This window comes from Stigmatopora nigra, unplaced genomic scaffold (genome assembly GCF_051989575.1).
Source record: "Stigmatopora nigra isolate UIUO_SnigA unplaced genomic scaffold, RoL_Snig_1.1 HiC_scaffold_24, whole genome shotgun sequence".
NCBI lineage: Eukaryota > Metazoa > Chordata > Actinopteri > Syngnathiformes > Syngnathidae > Stigmatopora > Stigmatopora nigra.
Window position 1 is genome coordinate 1,291,541 of NW_027551603.1, and position 14,307 is coordinate 1,305,847.

The window sequence follows — 14,307 nt, forward strand, 5'->3', positions numbered from 1 at the left end:
AAGATGCGGGGTTTGATGCTCACAGCACCTGGTATTCCCAAGCGGTCTCCCAATCAGGTACTAACCAGGCCGAACCATGCTTGGCTGCCGAGATCGGACGAGATCGGGCGAGATCGGGCCTTTTCAGGGTGGTATGGCCGTGAGCGGTACTGCTCTTGCAGATGGACACCCATGAAATGTCGAAAAAGATGCGGGGTATGATGCTCACAGCACCTGGTATTCCCAAGCGGTCTCCCAATCAGGTACTAACCAGGAAACCATGCTTGGCTGCCGAGATCGGGCGAGATCGGGCCTTTTCAGGGTGGTATGGCCGAGAGCGGTACTGCACTTGCAGATGGACACCCATGCAATGTCGAAAAAGATGCGGGGTATGATGCTCACAGCACCTGGTATTCCCAAGAGGTCTCCCAATCAGGTACTAAACAGGCCGAACCATGCTTGGCTGCCGAGATCGGACGAGATCGGGCCTTTTCAGGGTGGTATGGCCGTGAGCGGTACTGCACTAGCAGATGGACACCCATGAAATGTCGAAAAAGATGCGGGGTATGATGCTCACAGCACCTGGTATTCCCAAGCGGTCTCCCAATCAGGTACTAACCAGGCCGAACCATGCTTGGCTGCCGAGATCGGACGAGATCGGACGAGATCGGGCCTTTTCAGGGTGGTATGGCAGTGAGCGGTACTGCTCTTGCAGATGGACACTTATGAAATGTCGAAAAAGATGCAGGGTATGATGCTCACAGCACCTGGTATTCCCAAGCGGTCTCCCAATCAGGTACTAAACAGGCCGAACCATGCTTGGCTTCCGAGATCAGACGAGATCGGGCCTTTTCAGGGTGCTATGGCCGTGAGCGGTACTGCACTAGCAGATGGACACCCATGAAATGTCGAAAAAGATGCGGGGCAAGATGCTCACAGCACCTGGTATTCCCAAGCGGTCTCCCAATCAGGTACTAACCAGGCCGAACCATGCTTGGCTTCCGAGATCGGACGTGATCGGGCCTTTTCAGGGTGGTATGGCCGTGAGCGGTACTGCAATAGCAGATGGACACCCATGAAATGTCGAAAAAGATGCGGGGTTTGATGCTCACAGCACCTGGTATTCCCAAGCGGTCTCCCAATCAGGTACTAACCAGGCCGAACCATGCTTGGCTTCCGAGATCGGACGAGATCAGGCCTTTTCAGGGTGGTATGGCCGTGAGCGGTACTGCACTAGCAGATGGACACCCATGAAATGTCGAAAAAGATGCGGGGTATGATGCTCACAGCACCTGGTATTCCCAAGCGGTCTCCCAATCAGGTACTAACCAGGCCGAACCATGCTTGGCTGCTGAGATCGGGCGAGATCGGGCCTTTTCAGGGTGGTATGGCCGAGAGCGGTACTGGACTTGCAGATGGACACCCATGCAATGTCGAAAAAGATGCGGGGTATGATGCTCACAGCACCTGGTATTCCCAAGAGGTCTCCCAATCAGGTACTAAACAGGCCGAACCATGCTTGGCTGCCGAGATCGGACGAGATCGGGCCTTTTCAGGGTGGTATGGCCGTGAGCGATACTGCACTAGCAGATGGACACCCATGAAATGTCGAAAAAGATGCGGGGTATGATGCTCACAGCACCTGGTATTCCCAAGCGGTCTCCCAATCAGGTACTAACCAGGCCGAACCATGCTTGGCTGCCGAGATCGGACGAGATCGGACGAGATCGGGCCTTTTCAGGGTGGTATGGCATTGAGCGGTACTGCTCTTGCAGATGGACACTTATGAAATGTCGAAAAAGATGCAGGGTATGATGCTCACAGCACCTGGTATTCCCAAGCGGTCTCCCAATCAGGCACTAAACAGGCCGAACCATGCTTGGCTTCCGAGATCAGACGAGATCGGGCCTTTTCAGGGTGGTATGGCCGTGAGCGGTACTGCACTAGCAGATGGACACCCATGAAATGTCGAAAAAGATGCGGGGCAAGATGCTCACAGCACCTGGTATTCCCAAGCGGTCTCCCAATCAGGTACTAAGCAGGCCGAACCATGCTTGGCTTCCGAGATCGGACGAGATCGGGCCTTTTCAGGGTGGTATGGCCGTGAGCGGTACTGCTCTTGCAGATGGACACCCATGAAATGTCGAAAAAGATGCGGGGTATGATGCTCACAGCACCTGGTATTCCCAAGCGGTCTCCCAATCAGGTACTAAACAGGCCGAATCATGCTTGGCTGCCGAGATCGGGCGAGATCGGACGAGATCGGGCCTTTTCAGGGTGGTATGGCCGTGAGCGGTACTGCACTAGCAGATGGACACCCATGAAATGTCGAAAAAGATGCGGGGTATGATGCTCACAGCACCTGGTATTCACAAGCGGTCTCCCAATTAGGTACTAAACAGGCCGATCCATGCTTGGCTTCCGAGATCGGACGAGATCGGACGAGATCGGGCCTTTTCAGGGTGGTATGGCCGTGAGCGGTACTGCACTAGCAGATGGACACCCATGAAATGTCGAAAAAGATGCGGGGTATGATGCTCACAGCACCTGGTATTCCCAAGCGGTCTCCCAATCAGGTACTAACCAGGCCAAACCATGCTTGGCTGCCGAGATCGGACGAGATCGGGCGAGATCGGGCCTTATCAGGGTGGTATGGCCGTGAGCGGTACTGCTCTTGCAGATGGACACCCATGAAATGTCGAAAAAGATGCGGGGTATGATGCTCACAGCACCTGGTATTCCCAAGCGGTCTCCCAATAAGGTACTAAACAGGACGAACCATGCTTGGCTGCCGAGATCGGACGAGATCGGACGAGATCGGGCCTTTTCAGGGTGGTATGGCTGTGAGCGGTACTGCACTAGCAGATGGACACCCATGAAATGTCGAAAAAGATGCGGGGTATGATGCTCACAGCACCTGGTATTCCCAAGCGGTCTCCCAATCAGGTACTAACCAGGCCGAACCATGCTTGGCTTCCTAGATCGGACGAGATCGGACGAGATCGGGCCTTTTCAGGGTGGCATGGCCGTGAGCGGTACTGCACTAGCAGATGGACACCCATGAAATGTCGAAAAAGATGCGGGGTATGATGCTCACAGCACCTGGTATTCCCAAGCGGTCTCCCAATTAGGTACTAACCAGGCCGATCCATGTTTGGCTTCCGAGATCGGACGAGATCGGACGAGATCGGGCCTTTTCAGGGTGGTATGGCCGTGAGCGGTACTGCACTAGCAGATGGACACCCATGAAATGTCGAAAAAGATACGGGGTATGATGCTCACAGCACCTGGTATTCCCAAGCGGTCTCCCAATCAGGTACTAACCAGGCCGAACCATGCTTGGCTTCCTAGATCGGGCGAGATCGGGGCTTTTCAGGGTGGTATGGCCGTGAGCGGTACTGCTTTTGCAGATGGACACCCATGAAATGTCGAAAAAGATGCGGGGCAAGATGCTCACAGCATCTGGTATTCCCAAGCGGTCTCCCAATCAGGTACTAAACAGGCGGAACCCTGCTTGGCTGCCGAGATCGGACGAAATCGGGCGAGATCGGGCCTTATCAGGGTGGTATGGCCGTGAGCGGTACTGCTCTTGCAGATGGACACCCATGAAATGTCCAAAAAGGTGCGGGGTATGATGCTCACAGCACCTGGTATTCCCAAGCGGTCTCCCAATCAGGTACTAACCAGGCCGAACCATGCTTGGCTGCCGAGATCGGACGAGATCGGGCGAGTTCGGGCCTTTTCAGGGTGGTATGGCCGTGAGCGGTACTGCTCTTGCAGATGGACACCCATGAAATGTCGAAAAAGATGCGGGGCATGATGCTCACAGCACCTGGTATTCCCAAGCGGTCTACCAATCAGGTACGAACCAGGCCGAACCATGCTTGGCTGCCGAGATCGGACGAGATCGGGCGAGATCGGGCCTTTTCAGGGTGGTATGGCCGTGAGCGGTACTGCTTTTGCAGATGGACACCCATGAAATGTCGAAAAAGATGCGGGGCAAGATGCTCACAGCATCTGGTATTCCCAAGCGGTCTCCCAATCAGGTACTAAACAGGCGGAACCCTGCTTGGCTGCCGAGATCGGACGAGATCGGGCGAGATCGGGCCTTATCAGGGTGGTATGGCCGTGAGCGGTACTGCTCTTGCAGATGGACACCCATGAAATGTCGAAAAAGGTGCGGGGTATGATGCTCACAGCACCTGGTATTCCCAACCGGTCTCCCAATCAGGTACCAACCAGGCCGAACCATGCTTGGCTGCCGAGATCGGACGAGATCGGGCGAGATCGGGCCTTTTCAGGGTGGTATGGCCGTGAGCGGTACTGCTCTAGCAGATGGACACCCATGAAATGTCGAAAAATATGCGGGGTATGATGCTCACAGCACCTGGTATTCCCAAGCGGTCTCCCAATCAGGTACGAACCAGGCCGAACCTTGCTTGGCTTCTGAGATCGGACGAGATCGGGCCTTTTCAGGGTGGTATGGCCGCGAGTGGTACTGCGCCTGCAGATGGACACCCATGAAATGTCGAAAAAGATGCGGGGTATGATGCTCACAGCATCTGGTATTCCCAAGCGGTCTCCCAATCAGGTACTAACCAGGCCGAATCATGCTTGGCTTCCGAGATCAGACGAGATCGGGCCTTTTCAGGGTGGTATGGCCGTGAGCGGTACTGCACCAGCAGATGGACACCCATGAAATGTCGAAAAAGATGCTGGGTATGATGCTCACAGCACCTGGTATTCCCAAGCGGTCTCCCAATCAGGTACTAACCAGGCCGAACCAAGCTTGGCTTCCGAGATCAGAGGAGATCGGGCCTTTTCAGGGTGGTATGGCCGTGAGCGGTACTGCTCTTGCAGATGGACACCCATGAAATGTCGAAAAAGATGCGGGGTATGATGCTCACAGCACCTGGTATTCCCAAGCGGTCTCCCAATCAGGTACTAACCAGGCCGAACCATGCTTGGCTTCCGAGATCGGACGAGATCGGGCCTTTTCGGGGTGGTATGGCCGTGAGCGGTACTGCACTAGCAGATGGACACCCATGAAATGTCGAAAAAGATGCGGGGTATGATGCTCACAGCACTTGGTATTCCCAAGCGGTCTCCCAATCAGGTACTAAACGGGCCGAACCATGCTTGGCTGCCGAGACAGGACGAGATCGGGCCTTTTCAGGGTGGTATGGCCGTGAGCGGTACTGCACTAGCAGATGGACACCCATGAAATGTCGAAAAAGATGCGGGGTATGATGCTCACAGCACTTGGTATTCCCAAGCGGTCTCCCAATCAGGTACTAACCAGGCCGAACCATACTTGGCTTCCGAGATCGGACGAGATCGGGCCTTTTCAGGGTGGTATGGCCGTGAGCGGTACTGCTCTTGCAGATGGACACCCATGAAATGTCGAAAAAGATGCGGGGTATGATGCTCACGGTACCTGGTATTCCCAAGCGGTCTCCCAATCAGGTACTAACCAGGCCGAGCCATGCTTGGCTTCCGAGATCGGACGAGATCGGTCCTTTTCAGGGTGGTATGGCCGTAAGCAGTACTGCTCTTGCAGATGGACACCCATGAAATGTCGAAAAAGATGCGGTTTATGATGCTCACAGCACCTGGTATTCCCAAGCGGTCTCCCAATCAGGTACTAAACAGGCCGAACTATGCTTGGCTTCCGAGATCGGATGAGATCGGGCCTTTTCAGGGTGGTATGGCCGTGAGCGGTACTGCACTAGCAGATGGACACCCATGAAATGTCGAAAAAGATGCGGGGTATGATGCTCACAGCACCTGGTATTCCCAAGCGGTCTCCCAATCAGGTACTAACCAGGCCGAACCATGCTTGGCTTCCGAGATCGGGCGAGATCGGGCCTTTTCAGGGTGGTATGGCCGTGAGCGGTACTGTTCTTGCAGATGGACACCCATGAAATGTCGAAAAAGATGCGGGGTATGATGCTCACAGCAACTGGTATTCCCAAGCGGTCTCCCAATCAGGTACTAAACAGGGCGAACCATGCTTGGCTTCCAAGATCGGACGAGATAGGGCCTTTTCAGGGTGGTATGGCCGTGAGCGGTACTGTTCCTGCAGATGGACACCCATGAAATGTCGAAAAAGATGCGGGGTATGATGCTCACAGCACCTGGTATTCCCAAGCGGTCTCCCAATCAGGTACGAACCAGGCCGAACCTTGCTTGGCTTCTGAGATCGGACGAGATCGGGCCTTTTCAGGGTGGTATGGCCGCGAGTGGTACTGCGCCTGCAGATGGACACCCATGAAATGTCGAAAAAGATGCGGGGTATGATGCTCACAGCACCTGGTATTCCCAAGGGGCCTCCCAATCAGGTACTAACCAGGCCGAACCATGCTTGGCTTCCGAGATCGGACGAGATTGGGCCTTTTCAGGGTGGTATGGCCGGGGGCGGTACTGCACTAGCAGATGGACACCCATGAAATGTCGAAAAAGGTGCGGGGTATGATGCTCACAGCATCTGGTATTCCCAAGCGGTCTCCCAATCAGGTACTACCCAGGCCGAACCATGCTTGGCTTCCGAGATCAGACGAGATCGGGCCTTTTCAGGGTGGTATGGCCGTGAGCGGTACTGCACCAGCAGATGGACACCCATGAAATGTCGAAAAAGATGCTGGGTATGATGCTCACAGCACCTGGTATTCCCAAGCGGTCTCCCAATCAGGTACTAACCAGGCCGAACAATGCTTGGCTTCCGAGATCAGAGGAGATCGGGCCTTTTCAGGGTGGTATGGCCGTGAGCGGTACTGCTCTTGCAGATGGACACCCATGAAATGTCGAAAAAGATGCGGGGTATGATGCTCACAGCACCTGGTATTCCCAAGCGGTCTCCCAATCAGGTACTAACCAGGCCGAACCATGCTTGGCTTCCGAGATCGGACGAGATCGGGCCTTTTCGGGGTGGTATGGCCGTGAGCGGTACTGCACTAGCAGATGGACACCCATGAAATGTCGAAAAAGATGCGGGGTATGATGCTCACAGCACCTGGTATTCCCAAGCGGTCTCCCAATCAGGTACTAACCAGGCCGAACCATGCTTGGCTTCCGAAATCGGACGAGATCGGGCCTTTTCAGGGTGGTATGGCCGTAAGCAGTACTGCTCTTGCAGATGGACACCCATGAAATGTCGAAAAAGATGCGGGGTATGATGCTCACAGCACTTGGTATTCCCAAGCGGTCTCCCAATCAGGTACTAAACGGGCCGAACCATGCTTGGCTGCCGAGACAGGACGAGATCGGGCCTTTTCAGGGTGGTATGGCCGTGAGCGGTACTGCACTAGCAGATGGACACCCATGAAATGTCGAAAAAGATGCGGGGTATGATGCTCACAGCACTTGGTATTCCCAAGCGGTCTCCCAATCAGGTACTAACCAGGCCGAACCATGCTTGGCTTCCGAGATCGGACGAGATCGGGCCTTTTCAGGGTGGTATGGCCGTGAGCGGTACTGCACCAGCAGATGGACACCCATGAAATGTCGAAAAAGATGCGGGGTATGATGCTCACAGCACCTGGTATTCCCAAGCGGTCTCCCAATCAGGTACTAACCAGGCCGAACCATGCTTGGCTTCCGAGATCGGACGAGATCGGGCCTTTTCAGGGTGGTATGGCCGTGAGCGGTACTGCTCTTGCAGATGGACACCCATGAAATGTCGAAAAAGATGCGGGGTATGATGCTCACGGTACCTGGTATTCCCAAGCGGTCTCCCAATCAGGTACTAACCAGGCCGAGCCATGCTTGGCTTCCGAGATCGGACGAGATCGGTCCTTTTCAGGGTGGTATGGCCGTAAGCAGTACTGCTCTTGCAGATGGACACCCATGAAATGTCGAAAAAGATGCGGTTTATGATGCTCACAGCACCTGGTATTCCCAAGCGGTCTCCCAATCAGGTACTAAACAGGCCGAACTATGCTTGGCTTCCGAGATCGGACGAGATCGGGCCTTTTCAGGGTGGTATGGCCGTGAGCGGTACTGCACTAGCAGATGGACACCCATGAAATGTCGAAAAAGATGCGGGGTATGATGCTCACAGCACATGGTATTCCCAAGCGGTCTCCCAATCAGGTACTAACCAGGCCGAACCATGCTTGGCTTCCGAGATCGGGCGAGATCGGGCCTTTTCAGGGTGGTATGGCCGTGAGCGGTACTGCTCTTGCAGATGGACACCCATGAAATGTCGAAAAAGATGCGGGGTATGATGCTCACAGCACCTGGTATTCCCAAGCGGTCTCCCAATCAGGTACTAACCAGGCCGAACCATGCTTGGCTGCCGAGATCGGACGAGATCAGGCCTTTTCAGGGTGGTATGGCCGTCAGCGGTACTGCTCTTGCAGATGGACACCCATGAAATGTCGAAAAAGATGCGGGGTATGATGCTCACAGCACCTGGCATTCCCAAGCGGTCTCCCAATCAGGTGCTAACCAGGCCGAACCATGCTTGGCTTCCGAGGTCGGACGAGATCGGGCCTTTTCAGGGTGGTATGGCCGTGAGCGGTACTGCTCCTGCAGATGGACACCCATGAAATTTCGAAAAAGATGCGGGGTATGATAATCACAGCACCTGGTATTCCCAAGCGGTCTCCCAATCAGGTACTAAACAGGCCGCCCATGCTTGGCTTCCGAGATCGGACGAGATCGGACGAGATCAGGCCTTTTCAGGGTGGTATGGCCGTGAGCGGTACTGCTCTTGCAGATGGACACCCATGAAATGTCGAAAAAGATGCGTGGCATGATGCTCACAGCACCTGGTATTCCCAAGCGGTCTCCCAATCAGGTGCTAACCAGGCCGACACATGCTGGGCTGCCGAGATCGGACGAGATCGGGCCTTTTCAGGGTGGTATGGCCGTGAGCGGTACTGCTATTGCAGATGGACACCCATGAAATGTCGAAAATGATGCGGGGTATGATGCTCACAGCACCTGGTATTCCCAAGCGGTCTCCCAATCAGGTACTAAACAGGCCAAACCATGCTTGGCTTCCGAGATTGGACGAGATCGGGTCTTTCAGGGTGGTATGGCCGTGAGCGGTACTGTTCTTGCAGATGGACACCCATGAAATGTCGAAAAAGATGCGGGGCAAGATGCTCACAGCACCTGGTATTCCCAAGCGGTCTCCCAATCAGGTACTAAACAGGCCGAACAATGCTTGGCTTCCGAGATCGGACGAGATCGGGCATTTTCAGGGTGGTATGGCCGTGAGCGGTGCTGCTCTTGCAGATGGACACCCATGAAATGTCGAAAAAGATGCGGGGTATGATGCTCACAGCACCTGGTATTCCCAAGCGGTCTCCCAATCAGGTACTAACCAGGCTGAACCATGCTTGGCTTCCGAGATCGGGCGAGATCGGGCCTTTTCAGGGTGGTATGGCCGTGAGCGGTACTGCTCTCGCAGATGGACACCCATGAAATGTCGAAAAAGATGCGGGGTAAGATGCTCACAGCACCTGGTATTCCCAAGCGGTCTCCCAATCAGGTACTAACCAGGCCGAACCATGCTTGGCTGCTGAGATCAGACGAGATCGGGCGAGATCGGGCAAGATCGGGCCTTATCAGGGTGGTATGGCCGTGAGCGATACTGCACTTGCAGATGGACACCCATGAAATGTCGAAAAAGATGCGGGGTATGATGCTCACAGCACCTGGTATTCCCAAGCGGTCTCCCAATCAGGTACTAAACAGGCTGAACCATGCTTGGCTTCCGATATCGGACGAGATCAGGCCTTTTCAGGGTGGTATGGCCGTGAGTAGTACTGCTCATGCAGATGGACACCCATGAAATGTCGAAAAAGTTCCGGGGTATGATGCTCACAGCACCTGGTATTCCCAAGCGGTCTCCCAATCAGGTACTAACCAGGCCGAACCATGCTTGGCTTCCAAGATCAGAAGAGATCGGGCCTTTACAGGGTGGTATGGCCGTAAGCGGTACTTCTCTTGCAGATGGACACCCATGAAATGTCGAAAAATATGCGGGGTATGATGCTCACAGCACCTGGTATTCCCAAGCGGTCACCCAATCAGGTACTAACCAGGCCGAACCATGATTGGCTTCCGAGATCAGACGAGATCGGGCCTTTTCAGGGTGGTATGGCCATGAGCGGTACTGCTCTTGCAGATGGACACCCATGAAATGTCGAAAAAGATGCGAGGTATGATGCTCACAGCACCTGGTATTCCCAAGCGGTCTCCCAATCAGGTACTAAACAGGCCGAACCATGCTTGGCTTCCGAGATCGGTTGAGATCGGGCCTTTTCAGGGTGGTATGGCCATGAGCGGTACTGCACTAGCAGATGGACACCCATGAAATGTCGAAAAAGATGCGGGGTATGATGCTCACAGCACCTGGTATTCCCAAGCGGTCTCCCAATCAGGTACTAACCAGGCCGAACCATGCTTGGCTGCCGAGATCGGACGAGATCGGGCGAGATCGGGCCTTTTCAGGGTGGTATGGCCGTGAGCGGTACTGCTCTTGCAGATGGACACCCATGAAATGTCGAAAAAGATGCAGGGTATGATGCTCACAGCACCTGGTATTCCCAAGTGGTCTCCCAATCAGGTACTAACCAGGCCGAACCATGCTTGGCTGCCGAGATCGGACGAGATCGGGCGAGATCGGGCCTTATCAGGGTGGTATGGCCGTGAGCGGTACTGCTCTTGCAGATGGACACCCATGAAATGTCGAAAAAGATGCGGGGTATGATGCTCACAGCACCTGATATTCTCAAGCGGTCTCCCAATCAGGTACTAACCAGGCCGAACCATGCTTGGCTGCCGAGTTCGGACGAGACCGGGCGAGATCGGGCCTTTTCAGGGTGGTATGGCCGTGAGCGGTACTGCTCTTGCAGATGGACACCCATGAAATGTCGAAAAAGATGCGGGGTATGATGCCCACAGCACCTGGTATTCCCAAGCGGTCTCCCAATCAGGTGCTAACCAGGCTGAACCATGCTTGGCTGCCGAGATCGGACGAGATCGGGCGAGATGGGACCTTTTCAGGGTGGTATGGCCGTGAACGGTACTGCTCTTGCAGATGGACACCCATGAAATGTCGAAAAAGATGCGGGGTATGATGCTCACAGCACCTGGTATTCCCAAGCGGTCTCCCAATCAGGTACTAACCAGGCCGAACCATGCTTGGCTTCCAAGATCGGAGGAGATCGGGCCTTTTCAGGGTGGTATGGCCGTGAGCGGTACTGCTCTTGCAGATGGACACCCATGAAATGTCGAAAAAGATGCGGGGTATGATGCTCACAGCACCTGGTATTCCCAAGCGGTCTCCCAATCAGGTACTAACCAGGCCGAACCATGCTTGGCTACCGAGATCAGACGAGATCGGGCGAGATCGGGCGAGATCGGGCCTTTTCAGGGTGGCATGGCCGTGAGCGGTACTGCTCTTGCAGATGGACACCCATGAAATGTCGAAAAAGATGCAGGGTATGATGCTCACAGCACCTGGTATTCCCAAGCGGTCTCCCAATCAGGTACTAACCAGGCCGAACCATGCTTGGCTGCCGAGTTCGGACGAGATCGGGCGAGATCGGGCCTTTTCAGGGTGGTATGGCCGTGAGCGGTACTGCTCTTGCAGATGGACACCCATGAAATGTCGAAAATGATGCGGGGTATGATGCTCACAGCACCTGGTATTCCCAAGCGGTCTCCCAATCAGGTACTAACCAGGCCTAACCATGCTTGGCTGCCGAGATCGGACGAGATCGGACGAGATCGGGCCTTTTCAGGGTGGTATGGCCGTGAGCGGTACTGCTCTTGCAGATGGACACCCATGAAATGTCGAAAAAGATGCGGGGTATGATGCTCACAGCATCTGGTATTCCCAAGCGGTCTCCCAATCAGGTACTTACCAGGCCGAACCATGCTTGGCTTCCGAGATCGGAGGAGATTGGGCCTTTTCAGGGTGGTATGGCCGTGAGCGGTACTACTTTTGCAGATGGACACCCATGAAATGTCAAAAAAGATGCGGGGCAAGATGCTCACAGCACCTGGTATTCCCAAGCGGTCTCCCAATCAGGTACTAACCAGGCCGAACCATGCTTGGCTTCCAAGATCGGAGGAGATCGGGCCTTTTCAGGGTGGTATGGCCGTGAGCGGTACTGCTCTTGCAGATGGACACCCATGAAATGTCGAAAAAGATGCGGGGTATGATGCTCACAGCACCTGGTATTCCCAAGCGGTCTCCCAATCAGGTACTAACCAGGCCGAACCATGCTTGGCTACCGAGATCAGACGAGATCGGGCGAGATCGGGCGAGATCGGGCCTTTTCAGGGTGGCATGGCCGTGAGCGGTACTGCTCTTGCAGATGGACACCCATGAAATGTCGAAAAAGATGCAGGGTATGATGCTCACAGCACCTGGTATTCCCAAGCGGTCTCCCAATCAGGTACTAACCAGGCCGAACCATGCTTGGCTGCCGAGTTCGGACGAGATCGGGCGAGATCGGGCCTTTTCAGGGTGGTATGGCCGTGAGCGGTACTGCTCTTGCAGATGGACACCCATGAAATGTCGAAAATGATGCAGGGTATGATGCTCACAGCACCTGGTATTCCCAAGCGGTCTCCCAATCAGGTACTAACCAGGCCTAACCATGCTTGGCTGCCGAGATCGGACGAGATCGGACGAGATCGGGCCTTTTCAGGGTGGTATGGCCGTGAGCGGTACTGCTCTTGCAGATGGACACCCATGAAATGTCGAAAAAGATGCGGGGTATGATGCTCACAGCATCTGGTATTCCCAAGCGGTCTCCCAATCAGGTACTTACCAGGCCGAACCATGCTTGGCTTCCGAGATCGGAGGAGATTGGGCCTTTTCAGGGTGGTATGGCCGTGAGCGGTACTACTTTTGCAGATGGACACCCATGAAATGTCAAAAAAGATGCGGGGCAAGATGCTCACAGCACCTGGTATTCCCAAGCGGTCTCCCAATCAGGTACTAAACAGGCTGAACCCTGCTTGGCTGCCGAGATCGGACGAGATCGGGCGAGATCGGGCCTTATCAGGGTGGTATGGCCGTGAGCGGTACTGCTCTTGCAGATGGACACCCATAAAATGTCGAAAAAGGTGCGGGGTATGATGCTCACAGCACCTGGTATTCCCAACCGGTCTCCCAATCAGGTACTAACCAGGCCGAACCATGCTTGGCTGCCGAGATCGGACGAGATCGGGCGAGATCGGGCCTTTTCAGGGTGGTATGGCCGTGAGCGGTACTGCTCTTGCAGATGGACACCCATGAAATGTCGAAAAAGATGCGGGGTATGATGCTCACAGCACCTGGTATTCCCAAGCGGTCTCCCAATCAGGTACTAACCAGGCCGAACCATGCTTGGCTGCCGAGATCGGACGAGATCGGGCGAGATCGGGCCTTTTCAGGGTGGTATGGCCGTGAGCGGTACTGCTCTTGCAGATGGACACCCATGAAATGTCGAAAAAGATGCAGGGTATGATGCTCACAGCACCTGGTATTCCCAAGTGGTCTCCCAATCAGGTACTAACCAGGCCGAAGCATGCTTGGCTGCCGAGATCGGACGAGACCGGGCGAGATCGGGCCTTTTCAGGGTGGTATGGCCGTGAGCGGTACTGCTCTTGCAGATGGACACCCATGAAATGTCGAAAAAGATGCGGGGTATGATGCCCACAGCACCTGGTATTCCCAAGCGGTCTCCCAATCAGGTGCTAACCAGGCTGAACCATGCTTGGCTGCCGAGATCGGACGAGATCGGGCGAGATCGGGCCTTTTCAGGGTGGTATGGCCGTGAACGGTACTGCTCTTGCAGATGGACACCCATGAAATGTCGAAAAAGATGCGGGGTATTATGCTCACAGCACCTGGTATTACCAAGCGGTCTCCCAATCAGGTACTAACCAGGCCGAACCATGCTTGGCTGCCGAGGTCGGACGAGATCGGGCGAGATCGGGCCTTTTCAGGGTGGTATGGCCGTGAGCGGTACTGCTCTTGCAGATGGACACCCATGAAATGTCGAAAAAGATGCGGGGTATGATGCTCACAGCACCTGGTATTGCCAAGCGGTCTCCCAATCAGGTACTAACCAGGCCGAATCATGCTTGGCTTCCGAAATCGGACGAGATCGGGCCTTTTCAGGGTGGTATGGCCGTGAGCGGTACTGCACTAGCAGATGGACACCCATGAAATGTCGAAAAAGATGCGGGGTATGATGCACACAGCACCTGGTATTCCCAAGCGGTCTCCCAATCAAGTACTAACCAGGCCGAACCATGCTTGGCTTCCGAGATCGGACGAGATCGGGCCTTTTCAGGGTGGTATGGCCGTGAGCG

At 54.7% G+C, this 14,307-nt stretch overlaps 76 pseudogenes; all 76 read right to left on the bottom strand.

Moving 5' to 3' along the window:
• Positions 1–16: 16 nt before the first annotated feature.
• LOC144181910 (5S ribosomal RNA) lies at positions 17–145 on the bottom strand (annotated as a pseudogene).
• A 56-nt stretch (positions 146–201) lies between these two features.
• On the bottom strand, positions 202–318 carry LOC144186994 (5S ribosomal RNA; annotated as a pseudogene).
• A 56-nt stretch (positions 319–374) lies between these two features.
• LOC144188257 (5S ribosomal RNA) lies at positions 375–493 on the bottom strand (annotated as a pseudogene).
• A 56-nt stretch (positions 494–549) lies between these two features.
• Positions 550–678, bottom strand: LOC144184972 (5S ribosomal RNA; annotated as a pseudogene).
• Positions 679–734: 56 nt separating this feature from the next.
• LOC144191558 (5S ribosomal RNA) lies at positions 735–853 on the bottom strand (annotated as a pseudogene).
• Positions 854–909: 56 nt separating this feature from the next.
• LOC144182897 (5S ribosomal RNA) lies at positions 910–1,028 on the bottom strand (annotated as a pseudogene).
• Positions 1,029–1,084: 56 nt separating this feature from the next.
• Positions 1,085–1,203, bottom strand: LOC144187787 (5S ribosomal RNA; annotated as a pseudogene).
• Positions 1,204–1,259: 56 nt separating this feature from the next.
• On the bottom strand, positions 1,260–1,378 carry LOC144184313 (5S ribosomal RNA; annotated as a pseudogene).
• A 56-nt stretch (positions 1,379–1,434) lies between these two features.
• LOC144188258 (5S ribosomal RNA) lies at positions 1,435–1,553 on the bottom strand (annotated as a pseudogene).
• A 56-nt stretch (positions 1,554–1,609) lies between these two features.
• Positions 1,610–1,738, bottom strand: LOC144186950 (5S ribosomal RNA; annotated as a pseudogene).
• Positions 1,739–1,794: 56 nt separating this feature from the next.
• LOC144191177 (5S ribosomal RNA) lies at positions 1,795–1,913 on the bottom strand (annotated as a pseudogene).
• A 56-nt stretch (positions 1,914–1,969) lies between these two features.
• LOC144188548 (5S ribosomal RNA) lies at positions 1,970–2,088 on the bottom strand (annotated as a pseudogene).
• A 56-nt stretch (positions 2,089–2,144) lies between these two features.
• LOC144186644 (5S ribosomal RNA) lies at positions 2,145–2,273 on the bottom strand (annotated as a pseudogene).
• A 56-nt stretch (positions 2,274–2,329) lies between these two features.
• On the bottom strand, positions 2,330–2,458 carry LOC144186531 (5S ribosomal RNA; annotated as a pseudogene).
• Positions 2,459–2,514: 56 nt separating this feature from the next.
• LOC144182211 (5S ribosomal RNA) lies at positions 2,515–2,643 on the bottom strand (annotated as a pseudogene).
• Positions 2,644–2,699: 56 nt separating this feature from the next.
• LOC144186690 (5S ribosomal RNA) lies at positions 2,700–2,828 on the bottom strand (annotated as a pseudogene).
• A 56-nt stretch (positions 2,829–2,884) lies between these two features.
• Positions 2,885–3,013, bottom strand: LOC144186606 (5S ribosomal RNA; annotated as a pseudogene).
• Positions 3,014–3,069: 56 nt separating this feature from the next.
• On the bottom strand, positions 3,070–3,198 carry LOC144184645 (5S ribosomal RNA; annotated as a pseudogene).
• Positions 3,199–3,254: 56 nt separating this feature from the next.
• LOC144183182 (5S ribosomal RNA) lies at positions 3,255–3,373 on the bottom strand (annotated as a pseudogene).
• A 241-nt stretch (positions 3,374–3,614) lies between these two features.
• LOC144181787 (5S ribosomal RNA) lies at positions 3,615–3,743 on the bottom strand (annotated as a pseudogene).
• A 56-nt stretch (positions 3,744–3,799) lies between these two features.
• Positions 3,800–3,928, bottom strand: LOC144185604 (5S ribosomal RNA; annotated as a pseudogene).
• A 56-nt stretch (positions 3,929–3,984) lies between these two features.
• On the bottom strand, positions 3,985–4,113 carry LOC144187055 (5S ribosomal RNA; annotated as a pseudogene).
• Positions 4,114–4,169: 56 nt separating this feature from the next.
• Positions 4,170–4,298, bottom strand: LOC144185304 (5S ribosomal RNA; annotated as a pseudogene).
• Positions 4,299–4,354: 56 nt separating this feature from the next.
• Positions 4,355–4,473, bottom strand: LOC144183646 (5S ribosomal RNA; annotated as a pseudogene).
• Positions 4,474–4,529: 56 nt separating this feature from the next.
• On the bottom strand, positions 4,530–4,648 carry LOC144182208 (5S ribosomal RNA; annotated as a pseudogene).
• A 56-nt stretch (positions 4,649–4,704) lies between these two features.
• LOC144190080 (5S ribosomal RNA) lies at positions 4,705–4,823 on the bottom strand (annotated as a pseudogene).
• Positions 4,824–4,879: 56 nt separating this feature from the next.
• LOC144188191 (5S ribosomal RNA) lies at positions 4,880–4,998 on the bottom strand (annotated as a pseudogene).
• A 56-nt stretch (positions 4,999–5,054) lies between these two features.
• Positions 5,055–5,173, bottom strand: LOC144186790 (5S ribosomal RNA; annotated as a pseudogene).
• Positions 5,174–5,229: 56 nt separating this feature from the next.
• On the bottom strand, positions 5,230–5,348 carry LOC144190740 (5S ribosomal RNA; annotated as a pseudogene).
• Positions 5,349–5,404: 56 nt separating this feature from the next.
• Positions 5,405–5,523, bottom strand: LOC144191602 (5S ribosomal RNA; annotated as a pseudogene).
• A 56-nt stretch (positions 5,524–5,579) lies between these two features.
• LOC144189456 (5S ribosomal RNA) lies at positions 5,580–5,698 on the bottom strand (annotated as a pseudogene).
• A 56-nt stretch (positions 5,699–5,754) lies between these two features.
• LOC144188472 (5S ribosomal RNA) lies at positions 5,755–5,873 on the bottom strand (annotated as a pseudogene).
• A 56-nt stretch (positions 5,874–5,929) lies between these two features.
• Positions 5,930–6,048, bottom strand: LOC144186483 (5S ribosomal RNA; annotated as a pseudogene).
• A 56-nt stretch (positions 6,049–6,104) lies between these two features.
• Positions 6,105–6,223, bottom strand: LOC144183647 (5S ribosomal RNA; annotated as a pseudogene).
• Positions 6,224–6,279: 56 nt separating this feature from the next.
• Positions 6,280–6,398, bottom strand: LOC144185995 (5S ribosomal RNA; annotated as a pseudogene).
• A 56-nt stretch (positions 6,399–6,454) lies between these two features.
• On the bottom strand, positions 6,455–6,573 carry LOC144189396 (5S ribosomal RNA; annotated as a pseudogene).
• A 56-nt stretch (positions 6,574–6,629) lies between these two features.
• LOC144190795 (5S ribosomal RNA) lies at positions 6,630–6,748 on the bottom strand (annotated as a pseudogene).
• A 56-nt stretch (positions 6,749–6,804) lies between these two features.
• Positions 6,805–6,923, bottom strand: LOC144188193 (5S ribosomal RNA; annotated as a pseudogene).
• Positions 6,924–6,979: 56 nt separating this feature from the next.
• LOC144189394 (5S ribosomal RNA) lies at positions 6,980–7,098 on the bottom strand (annotated as a pseudogene).
• Positions 7,099–7,154: 56 nt separating this feature from the next.
• LOC144186791 (5S ribosomal RNA) lies at positions 7,155–7,273 on the bottom strand (annotated as a pseudogene).
• A 56-nt stretch (positions 7,274–7,329) lies between these two features.
• Positions 7,330–7,448, bottom strand: LOC144189116 (5S ribosomal RNA; annotated as a pseudogene).
• Positions 7,449–7,504: 56 nt separating this feature from the next.
• On the bottom strand, positions 7,505–7,623 carry LOC144190225 (5S ribosomal RNA; annotated as a pseudogene).
• Positions 7,624–7,679: 56 nt separating this feature from the next.
• Positions 7,680–7,798, bottom strand: LOC144191603 (5S ribosomal RNA; annotated as a pseudogene).
• A 56-nt stretch (positions 7,799–7,854) lies between these two features.
• Positions 7,855–7,973, bottom strand: LOC144190138 (5S ribosomal RNA; annotated as a pseudogene).
• A 56-nt stretch (positions 7,974–8,029) lies between these two features.
• Positions 8,030–8,148, bottom strand: LOC144191744 (5S ribosomal RNA; annotated as a pseudogene).
• A 56-nt stretch (positions 8,149–8,204) lies between these two features.
• On the bottom strand, positions 8,205–8,323 carry LOC144191295 (5S ribosomal RNA; annotated as a pseudogene).
• A 56-nt stretch (positions 8,324–8,379) lies between these two features.
• Positions 8,380–8,498, bottom strand: LOC144191869 (5S ribosomal RNA; annotated as a pseudogene).
• A 240-nt stretch (positions 8,499–8,738) lies between these two features.
• On the bottom strand, positions 8,739–8,857 carry LOC144186944 (5S ribosomal RNA; annotated as a pseudogene).
• Positions 8,858–8,913: 56 nt separating this feature from the next.
• Positions 8,914–9,031, bottom strand: LOC144181986 (5S ribosomal RNA; annotated as a pseudogene).
• A 56-nt stretch (positions 9,032–9,087) lies between these two features.
• LOC144188295 (5S ribosomal RNA) lies at positions 9,088–9,206 on the bottom strand (annotated as a pseudogene).
• Positions 9,207–9,262: 56 nt separating this feature from the next.
• LOC144191719 (5S ribosomal RNA) lies at positions 9,263–9,381 on the bottom strand (annotated as a pseudogene).
• A 56-nt stretch (positions 9,382–9,437) lies between these two features.
• LOC144187072 (5S ribosomal RNA) lies at positions 9,438–9,576 on the bottom strand (annotated as a pseudogene).
• A 56-nt stretch (positions 9,577–9,632) lies between these two features.
• Positions 9,633–9,751, bottom strand: LOC144186212 (5S ribosomal RNA; annotated as a pseudogene).
• A 56-nt stretch (positions 9,752–9,807) lies between these two features.
• On the bottom strand, positions 9,808–9,926 carry LOC144191416 (5S ribosomal RNA; annotated as a pseudogene).
• Positions 9,927–9,982: 56 nt separating this feature from the next.
• Positions 9,983–10,101, bottom strand: LOC144189140 (5S ribosomal RNA; annotated as a pseudogene).
• Positions 10,102–10,157: 56 nt separating this feature from the next.
• On the bottom strand, positions 10,158–10,276 carry LOC144190278 (5S ribosomal RNA; annotated as a pseudogene).
• Positions 10,277–10,332: 56 nt separating this feature from the next.
• Positions 10,333–10,461, bottom strand: LOC144181912 (5S ribosomal RNA; annotated as a pseudogene).
• A 56-nt stretch (positions 10,462–10,517) lies between these two features.
• On the bottom strand, positions 10,518–10,646 carry LOC144182433 (5S ribosomal RNA; annotated as a pseudogene).
• A 56-nt stretch (positions 10,647–10,702) lies between these two features.
• On the bottom strand, positions 10,703–10,831 carry LOC144185528 (5S ribosomal RNA; annotated as a pseudogene).
• A 241-nt stretch (positions 10,832–11,072) lies between these two features.
• On the bottom strand, positions 11,073–11,191 carry LOC144189813 (5S ribosomal RNA; annotated as a pseudogene).
• Positions 11,192–11,247: 56 nt separating this feature from the next.
• LOC144186072 (5S ribosomal RNA) lies at positions 11,248–11,386 on the bottom strand (annotated as a pseudogene).
• A 56-nt stretch (positions 11,387–11,442) lies between these two features.
• LOC144191433 (5S ribosomal RNA) lies at positions 11,443–11,571 on the bottom strand (annotated as a pseudogene).
• A 56-nt stretch (positions 11,572–11,627) lies between these two features.
• On the bottom strand, positions 11,628–11,756 carry LOC144181744 (5S ribosomal RNA; annotated as a pseudogene).
• Positions 11,757–11,812: 56 nt separating this feature from the next.
• Positions 11,813–11,931, bottom strand: LOC144184728 (5S ribosomal RNA; annotated as a pseudogene).
• A 56-nt stretch (positions 11,932–11,987) lies between these two features.
• Positions 11,988–12,106, bottom strand: LOC144189814 (5S ribosomal RNA; annotated as a pseudogene).
• A 56-nt stretch (positions 12,107–12,162) lies between these two features.
• On the bottom strand, positions 12,163–12,301 carry LOC144186073 (5S ribosomal RNA; annotated as a pseudogene).
• A 56-nt stretch (positions 12,302–12,357) lies between these two features.
• On the bottom strand, positions 12,358–12,486 carry LOC144191434 (5S ribosomal RNA; annotated as a pseudogene).
• Positions 12,487–12,542: 56 nt separating this feature from the next.
• On the bottom strand, positions 12,543–12,671 carry LOC144181745 (5S ribosomal RNA; annotated as a pseudogene).
• A 56-nt stretch (positions 12,672–12,727) lies between these two features.
• On the bottom strand, positions 12,728–12,846 carry LOC144184729 (5S ribosomal RNA; annotated as a pseudogene).
• A 56-nt stretch (positions 12,847–12,902) lies between these two features.
• LOC144184849 (5S ribosomal RNA) lies at positions 12,903–13,031 on the bottom strand (annotated as a pseudogene).
• Positions 13,032–13,087: 56 nt separating this feature from the next.
• On the bottom strand, positions 13,088–13,216 carry LOC144183732 (5S ribosomal RNA; annotated as a pseudogene).
• A 56-nt stretch (positions 13,217–13,272) lies between these two features.
• Positions 13,273–13,401, bottom strand: LOC144181913 (5S ribosomal RNA; annotated as a pseudogene).
• Positions 13,402–13,457: 56 nt separating this feature from the next.
• Positions 13,458–13,586, bottom strand: LOC144185722 (5S ribosomal RNA; annotated as a pseudogene).
• Positions 13,587–13,827: 241 nt separating this feature from the next.
• On the bottom strand, positions 13,828–13,956 carry LOC144185888 (5S ribosomal RNA; annotated as a pseudogene).
• A 56-nt stretch (positions 13,957–14,012) lies between these two features.
• LOC144184732 (5S ribosomal RNA) lies at positions 14,013–14,131 on the bottom strand (annotated as a pseudogene).
• A 56-nt stretch (positions 14,132–14,187) lies between these two features.
• On the bottom strand, positions 14,188–14,306 carry LOC144187368 (5S ribosomal RNA; annotated as a pseudogene).
• Between the last annotated feature and the right edge of the window lies 1 nt (position 14,307).